Genomic DNA, 10,079 nt, shown 5'->3' on the forward strand with positions numbered 1-10,079 from the left:
GGAAGAAGATCCAAGTTATCCTCCCGGTTTTATTATTGAGAACTCTGCCATAAATCTCGGGCGATCACATTTTCTTTTATCCATTTAGGCTTGGCGGCATCTACTTCTCACCATCAATACTGTATACTCTCCTTTAGAGAAATCCTCGTTGCACCGTCCCTTCCCATTGGTCAACGAAGCCACCCTTTCCAACGCCAGTTAATGCGCCTATTAAATGTTTATAGATCCGTATTTTAATTTAAAATATTAAATAATAAAAATATTTTTATTTTAAAAATTTATATCACCGAACAGCTTATTAGGATACCATCACACATATTAAAACATTGTGCAGATATAAAATTATAAAAAAAATATATTTTATTATTAAAAATTATCATAATTTTTAAAATAGATACCTACGAGATGTCATAATTTTTTTAAATTAAAAAAATATTTTTATCATTTAAAATTTTAAATAGAAAAATAAATTTACAAATATTTAATGAGTGCATTAATAGATATTAAAAAATATGATTATATGGATCAATCACGTAAAATATTGCGTTTCATATCGAATTTTCTACACCATCCATGATGCATAAAGAATTCCTCTACTGCTAGAACATGCATCACTTAATTTTATTGGACCCTCCTACCATTTAAATAAATATATATTAAAAAAAAAAAAAAAAAAAAAAAAAACTTTGTTGGGCCTTTTGGGAGGTTTTCGTCGATCCAACTACAAACCTCGTCGTGTCCTGGTGGATTGGTTTAGCTCCCATCGCGGCGTTACTCGGGCGCTAGTTTTGTCTGGACCGGACAGAACCCGTTTTGTTGAAGTGGTTTTGGGCCGTTTTTTTTTTTTTTGTTTTGTTTTGTTGGTCATTATGGGAACTCAGTTCAACTTCATTGCAAACCAACCCATCATCGAAGTGGGCTACCTGGGCCAAATTGAGATCTAATTCCCAATTACGGACAGCCAAACAGGCTTTAAGCCTTCTTCAGATTGAGTAGGAAAAGAAAGAATATAATGGTTACCCGATATCACGTATCTCTCTCTCTTATAACGGTGAATTTTAGTTCGGGAGTAGAATTGAAATAAATTGGAATCGAAATTAAAATAGCCGTATGCTCTCGCATGTTGATGTGTGACTGTAATTAGAATCAAAATAAAATTTGAATACTAGAAAAGAGTCGATATTGAGTTTTTGAAGATTAAGATATTCCTATTCTTTCATAGAATTAGAATAGAAATGAAAGACCCCCCAATATAACCATAAGATAAGTAAATCACGAGAGAATTAATAAAAAGCTCGAGGTGCTAAATGATTGTGTTACCAAGCTTACGTGCAAAGCTATGCTTGAATTGTACCATGTAGATGATAATTCCAGCCAGAGTTTGCTGTTTTTCTTATGCACAAAATTCTCGATCAGTAATATTTATTCTATGTCACACTCCGACCCAAGATTGTAAGTCAAAAGTCATGACAATCATCGCATACTCATAGAAAACTCTTTCCATAAATATGCAAGGTATCTTATCATGCTATCATAAAACAACAGCAGAATAATTAGTTAATAATTTAAATCCAAAATATAACAATCCAAGTTTCAACTTTAATACTCAATAAATACAACAATGTTCAAAATGCCTTACATCAAATTCAATAAAACTTTCAATCTAAAATAAAAGTATGGAAGTTCTGTTTCTAATCATTCTTCCATTCATTTTTTGTATCGTCTTAATTTCTCAACATCTGTAAAAATAGTAAAATATAAAGTAATGAGCTAGATAACCCAATAAGTAATGATCACTTTAAATAAATTTTATTAAGTATTAAAGTAAATAATTATTTATAGAAAATAAGTATATCGAGTTCATCAATTTGAAATCAATTTTAATTATGCAATACAATTCATACTAAATTCATTTTTTTTTTCAAAAATTTGAGTTTCTTTCGAGATTTCAATTTCTTTCATTTTCAAGTTTTTTTTATCAACTACGATCTCTAAGTATATTTTTTCTGTAATAGGGTCATAACACCGCGTATCATTTTACGGTGAACTGCAAATTATCTGACAGCAAAGTTCTTCGAAACTGCTGGTCTCGCTGGCGGTTGGTCACCGCTCTTACTGGTGACATGTCACTGATCTTGCTAGTGACATAAATCCCCATGATAAATTAATTACCAATGTATATGCCCCCATTGGCAGGGTCCTTTACATAGTCAGGTTGTCAATTCATATCATTCTTGAATCAAAATTCTTCATAAATCATATCTCTTATTTCAGTTCGATAAGAAAATAAATAACATGTGGTATCGAAATTACTCAATATAATGCATAACAAAATCAGTATGTTCAATTATGCTTCATCATAACATATCAAAATCAGATATTTTTCATAACAAAATATCATTCATCCAATTCATGCATCGTTTCACAAATTATATCAGAAAAATATATTATAAGTTGTCGATAAATCTAGAAAAAATGAAGCATTACTTACCTCGAATGTATTTCAATAAATCTACATAATTCTATAAATATCTTTTCAAAATCTTCGATTCATAGTTCATATTAAGGTATCCTGTGATCAGATATCCACAACCCTATATAGGATTAAGTTCAATAATTAAAAAGGGTACGAGTAATTAAGAAAGATAAAATTGATGGATACCCACATCCTATAATCCAGATTGGTCGGATCATCTAATTTCATCTGGTCAAAATCCAATTAGGATATAGATGGTCCAGAGTTTGGCTACCGGATCAAATCAGATTTTCAAATTGATAGGATCGAGATTTTTTTATTGAGTTCATCAATCAAGTAGAGAGAAAATCAAAAGAGAAAGAATTCATGAGATACAATCCAAATTGATCAGGTGACACAGTCCAACATCACGATTGGTCCAATCAAAAAGATCTAATCAAGTCATAGTTAAATCAGTATACAAATAATTCAAAATAAAATTATGGATGATCAAACTAGTGGTTCATGGTCTGATCAAGATGGGTGCTAGCATGCTGTCCAGTGATCATGGATCAAGTCTCCTTCACTAAGGTCGTTCAAACTCATCATCATCAATCTTCTCAAAATTTTAAAAAATCTTAGGAGAGAAAAATAATCTAAAGAGAAAAATTTTAGGAAAAAAAAGTGGAGAGAGAAACTAGAGAGAGAGAAAAGAGAGAGAGGACAGGAGAGAAAGTCTATTTCTTTTTTTTCTTTTTATTTTTTCCTTTTCTTTTCTTTCTTTCTCTTTTTTTTTCTTTTCTTTTCTTTTCTTCTTTTTCTTTCTTATCTTTCCTTTTTCTCTTTCTTCCTTCTTCTTCTTCTTCTTCATTCGTTTAAACAGAACATGGGATCGTGGTCCCCCCTTCTTCTTCATCCTGATCTCATGGAGGTCTCATTCGGAACAACAAGTGGGGGTTCAACCCAGGGTGGCGCTGCCGCAGCTCCACATTCAGGTGCTCGTCGGTGACGAATGGAACCGGACGGCGTCAAAAAACCCAAGAACAAGGATAGCCGAAACAGAGGTTTCAGGATTTGATTCTTTTCTCCAAAAATCAGCAGATAAAACCCAAAAATCTTGGCTAAATTCTAAGAAGAAATCGAAAAGGAGGTTTCTTAAAGGATTACCTAGGTTCTTAAGGATCTTTGGACTACAAATTTGCCGGCACAACACCTTCAAACCGAAAGCAAGGAAACATGGAAAATAGAGAGAAAGAGGAGGTGAAAGAAAAATTTTTCGATGATTGACGGCCAAAGAAAGGAGGAGAATTCAGTTTTTATAAAGGAGAGTTGGAGATTGGCTCGGATTTGATCTCCTCGTTGGGGTTGGAAGAAGACTCTCAACAGGAGTCTTCTTCCTCCCGTCAATCTCTTTTTTTTTTATTGGGCTTTGACTTTGAGCTTGGGTCATAACATTCTTCACCTCTAAAAAAAATTTCATCCTCAAAATTTTTTTTAATCAAAATTTTTCAAACTTTACAATTTTATAATCATGATCACATTTCTTATAAGAATAAAGTTCAATATCTCATGACTTGACTCTTCTTATAGATGATCGAAATCGAACCCATCCCTTGTAAATGGAAGAAAATCAACATCTTAATTTTAAATAAAAATTTTATTTTTTTTAATCAAAATATCAACTGCTCTTAATTAATCAACCGATCATAAGATAGGATAACATGCTTATGTGAATCATACGGTGATATCCTAATCAGTCAAAATTTAAAAATATTTTTTCTCAATTATGCTTTCAAAGATTGGAGATTCACCATTTTAATCTCATCCTCAAACTTTTGATATTTTAATACTCGATGCAACTTCATCATTAAGTCATTTCATAATGAAAAGATCAATACACCAATGTTGATTAGAATCAAAATCACTATTTTTGATCATCAAAATTAGTCTCTCAATTCTAGATAAGGATATCAAATCTTTCATCAAAAATTCTTAACTGCTCATGATTTGATCAATTTATCATAAGATTATAAATAAATTTTACTATACTCTTCGTAGATAAATATTTGCATATAAAAATCTCAGATCAAAATTAAAGATCGATAAACAATCTCAAAAAAAAAAATTTGTAATAGATAGAAAAGTATAAGCTTCAAATATTTCAAGTCTAAGATCAAAAATCAATGGTCCACTCATCCAAGATTCAAGATGCTAATTTTTTTTTTAGCATAGTAAAGAAGAGACCAACTTGTGAAAATTACATAGTGACATCAGATTATCCAGAATCAAAATATCATCCTTTCCATTAGTGACGAACTTTCTCTGTAAGGGATATCAAATCATATCTTTTATTATAAATTCTTAACTTAAAAGATCAATATAGTTGACTAGCTCAAATAATCTAGGTCATCATGCTTCTGCTACGCACTCGGATTTAAACTATCAAAAGTTCATAGGATGTAGTAACTTTCACCAAAATATTACTTCATATTGAGAAGATACAAAATTTAACTTTCAAGTAGGTTAAAAGAAACTTTTAAGTCTCATCCCTAATATGCATCGAGCATATTTATCTAAATCAATCTTTAAGTCATTGACATCTCAAAACTATCATATAAGTTTATTATAATTCAATGTGAATCAAATCTTAATTCTCTTGTCAATTCAATGAGATAATTTCAAATAAAAATCTTATAAATAAGATCAATAAGAAAAATCTTTTGATGCTACATCAAGTTAGGACTTAAATCAAAATATATAAATAGAACTGACTCAATCATCTCTTCTAAAATTTTCTCTATCGAGATCTTTAACATCTATCAAAATCTTTTCATAACAATTATGCAAGTCTCTTAGAATCAAATCTCCAAGTAATACTAGATTTTATCAAGAACTTCAATAACAAAGACAATAAACTCTAGCTCAATTCAAAATCTCAAAAATTTTTAAATTATAGCTTCACATGTCTCATGATCCTCCAAAAATAATAATCAAGAATTTCGTTAGCAATCTCAACAATAATGGTCGAAGATCCCTTGATCATCTTATAAACAAACTTTGAATTGAAGTTTCATGCACGTTAAATAGTCTCCAATAGACATAAATAAGATACACCATTTGGATCCAAAAATAACAACTAAAATTATTAATGATTCCATCAAGATGAAATATTCCATGATCTCATAATCAATTTCTTCAATAAGAAATAAATCTCTTAGGTATGTCTCTAACTATATTTTTATTTCTATATGCAAGCTTCATATATGATCCTCATTCTAGTATAAATTTTAAAGAATATTGCCATCACGTATTATGAAAGATCTTCTTAGTCTAACTTGAAGCAATACTTTTATAAAAAAATTTTCATCTTGTCACTAAATAATTAATTTCAAAACTAAGAGCAATATCATAGTATTCTCTCATGTCAAATTTGAGCTTACAATTCACTTGAACAACTAATGTTCAAATTAATAATTATAATACAATAAAATTTCATGATTAATCCTCATGCAATTACTTTAGATCAAATCTAGTAAATCGTAATATAATCCATAAATTATCCATCATATTTCAAACTCTATATGTCATGATCTCTTATGACCCCTTTCATACATAATCATAATATTTAAAATTCATAAAGATACCTCACACTATAATTATCAAAGATCTATACTATAATGTCTCTAGTGTCTATCCACATACACTCATTTTATATTTGATTCTACGTTTTAATTCATCCACTAATACTCTAATACCACTTTAATTGTCACGTCCCGATCCGAGATTGTGAGCCGAAAGTCATGGCAACTGATGAACACTTAATTTAAGTCACTAGAGATATTAAATATTATGATAATTGATGTTATTTTATTATATTTTGATGCTCTCTAATCTATTTTATAGGTAACTGAGAGTTTGGGTTCATACGATTCAAATTAGACTCAAATTGGATCAAATTTGAGTGAATCAGACAATCAGCTCCTATTTCAGTATGAACGCGACTTAAAGATCAAAAGTCAAGAAGCAACTTCTCCAAGTAAGGATCCAGATTAGAAGATAAATGGAATCAAGTGTAAATATGACTAAAATCTCAAGGGTTCAGATTAAAAGATCACTCTTCATAAAGATCTAAGTATGAATGTGATTTATTAATCAATGGAGGAGAAGCAATATAAAAATTCAAGGATCCTTATTCACGCTCCCACCTCTCTTTTCATCAAACCCTAGCCTCCTCTCTATAAATATACCCCAGCCCTCCTTTCTCAATACATCAGCCCCCTTGTGGGGTTCTTCATCTTTTTTCCTCTCCCTTCTTCCTCCTCTCCTCCATCAAAGCTCCTCCCTTTCTCTCTTTCCATCAAGTCAATGCCTAAGTTTTTCTCCAAGCTGCTACTCCTATCTCTTCTTCTTTCTTCTCCATAAGTCTAGGAGAGATACTAACCCTAGCACGTCTTCCATCAAATCTAAGAGAGGTCCTAATCTTAGTACCACTATCTTTCTCTTCCATATACCTTCTTCCATCTATCTTTCTTCTTTGAAATTTTTATACCAAGCCTTCCAGCCATCCTGGTACTGTCTGCATGAAGAAAGACGAAAGAATTTAAGAAAATACATCACCATCGGGCGTAGCTAGAAGATCAACTTGATTTAATTATCTTATATCATAATTTTATTTCTTTTCTTTATGTATGCTTCTTTATTTAATTAATAAAAAATAATTTTATTATAATTTTTATGATCCTTTCTTAATTTTTATAATATATTATTCTTTTTTTATATTTTTAAAATAATCAACTAAGATTCCTGTGAATACGATACTGACTCATCTTATCTATATAGTAGTGAGTAGGTTTAATTTTGATATCCTATGATACGCATCAAATTTTGACATCGATGCTGGAGATTTTGGTGCGATTGTTTTAAAAAAATAAAAAAAATTATAAAATAACTAAAAAAATATTTTACTATTTTTAAAATTTTTATTTCTTACTTTAGTTGGCTTGACTGCCTTATATACTTTACTCCTTTATATTTCTAGTTAATTATTTACTTCTCTTGCACTCTTACTTCTCATACTTTACTTTGCTGATTAATAATTTATCTTTTATTATTAATTAATTTATTTTAATTACTTAATTACCTTCTATTTACTCTTTTTTTTAATTTCTATCTCATATTACTTTTTGTATGTGATAAATTTACTACTTTATATCTAGATTTCTTTATTTACATGCATAAAAAAAAATTACTTTCTATAGCCTAGTGATTTACCGCATTCTATAGTTTAAAATAATTTACTGCTTTATATAATTAATATTTTTTTATTTTTTAAGTAGATTAGATTTTTTATCTTTTATTTAGATTATATAGTTATCTTTCATTCTTAACTGTGAGATTACCTTATTTGCATAGTTAAGTAATTATCTTATTTATTACTGCTCATTATTCCTAGTGATTTATTACTTTCCATAGCTTAAAATAATCTATTGCCCTAAAATTAGATTTGATTTGTTGCTTTATTTGTAGGTTACTTACTTGTCTTTTTAATCTTAGCATTATTTACTTTTCATTCAATTAGATTCACTAGATCTTCTAATACCTAATTAACTTAATTTAAAACTTACTTCTTATTCTTTCTTGCTTAAAGATAACATAATATAAAAAGAATACAAAGACACCACATAACACTTGACTAATATAAATAAACTAATTAAATCTTAAAAACTATACTTAACATGTTTAAATATCTTTTCTTTTTGCATTGCATATTTTCATAAAATACTTTAATGGTACTTAACCCAATTAAATAAGATAAGGTAAGGATTTGATCACCCTTTCTTGACCCATAAATCATAATTCTGCATTTGTATTGATCTAAGCCTCTAACTTAAAATTAATTAAATGTTGGCCCCTAAGGACTCTCGAGCTTAATAGGATAAGAAATTCTAAGAGTTGGACCGAATTAAAGTTGGTCAGTTTAATTGGTGTCTAGAAAAATGGTTTAGGGATTACATTCCAAAAGAATATGGTTCATTAATTGATTCTATTCGCTGATCTAGTTAACTTAGTTGGTGTCTAAGAAAAGCAATGGGGGAATCCCAACCAATCTTATACTTATCTGACCAATTGAGTGGCTAGCCTTTTACTTAGAGTGCTCGAAGGTGACCTTGGCAGTTAGAAACTATCTAGATCTAGATTAATCCTAGGATAGAGTTGATTTGATTGCATCATTTGATTGAAAAATAAAAAAAATAAAAATAATTAAAAATAATCTTCGTATCTATCGTCTCTAGGTCTAGGACTCTCTTAAGATTTTTATCTTTAAAACTTCTCTCTTTCTTTCTCTTCTCTTCTTCTTCTCTTCCTCTTCCTTAAAAAAAAAATCAGAAGAGAATTGTTCTAATCTAGATCTCTTGAAATCAATCAAAACAATCTGATAAATAGATATGTGCTAGGAATATGGATTTCTATAGTAGAAAAGATGAGCTGTCCCATAAATTAAATCGCCTACTAGATATTAGATACTCTCTTTCTACATCTTTTCTTCCTGCACAACAAGTTGAATGCCCAGTCATGCATCAATTTTTTTGAGTTTAGGTATGAGCAAGTTCATCAAGATCAAATCCAAATAGCCTATGAATCAAAAAATAATTCATTCTTTAACGACTACAATCCAAGTTGGGGGGTTCAACCAAATTTTGCATGGAACCCACACCCAGTGGGTACCCTGGCAATATAAAGATCTACGTTTGTAGAAGCATCCTATTACGACTTGCCCTATTCACAATATCAACCTTCTTCAACTACCTATAGCCCAACATTTGAAGAGAAGGTTCTATAAGAAATAAATAGGATTGAAAGCACCAATCCGCTCCTTCACTCCTCTATGCAATCTTTAGCTGAACTAAAAATTCAAGTCGATCAATCAGTACTTACAATCAGTAGGGAGGAGGAAGGAAAGTAGCTTAGTCAGTCTGAGAGTAACCCAGAGGGACAATATCTGACTAAAAATTTTAATATCTCAGTAATTTTTTCTGAACAATCGATTATGACTCTCAAGAATGAAATGGTCCTAAAATAATCCTGTACAACTAAAATGATCAATACAAATAATTTGACTAAGACAGAAACATCTAGAGAAAAATTCAAATGGTGGGACGAACTAATTCCATCATCATCCTACTTACCCATGATCCCATTCCTTAATGTCCTAGAATCATCCATTCTTTATAATGGGAAAGAAGGACGAATTGATGAAATAAAATTAATTGAGACTTCTCAAGGATCACAAATGAATAACATAATAGAGGAAGTTACCCCCATAATTCTCTTCCAGGATTCCTTAGATTCCTATTTAGCTCACTTCAGAGTGAACAATTTTGATGTCGATGGGTATATTACAAAAATAAATAATCTAGTCGATACGTCCTATCCTAAAATCATCCTACTTTGGATTGAAAAATATGAGCCATTACCTAACCCTCCAATAGCTCTCTTGTTAGGATCACCACCTGCTCTAGAACTGAAGCCATTTTCTGACGTACCTACTGACACCCTTCTAGTAATCCCTCATCAGGAAGTCCAACTTGTAGGTATTCTAAAAGCATATAAAGAAGCTGTTGAA

The sequence above is a fragment of the Elaeis guineensis genome, chromosome 7 (genome assembly GCF_000442705.2).
Source record: "Elaeis guineensis isolate ETL-2024a chromosome 7, EG11, whole genome shotgun sequence".
Lineage (NCBI taxonomy): Eukaryota > Viridiplantae > Streptophyta > Magnoliopsida > Arecales > Arecaceae > Elaeis > Elaeis guineensis.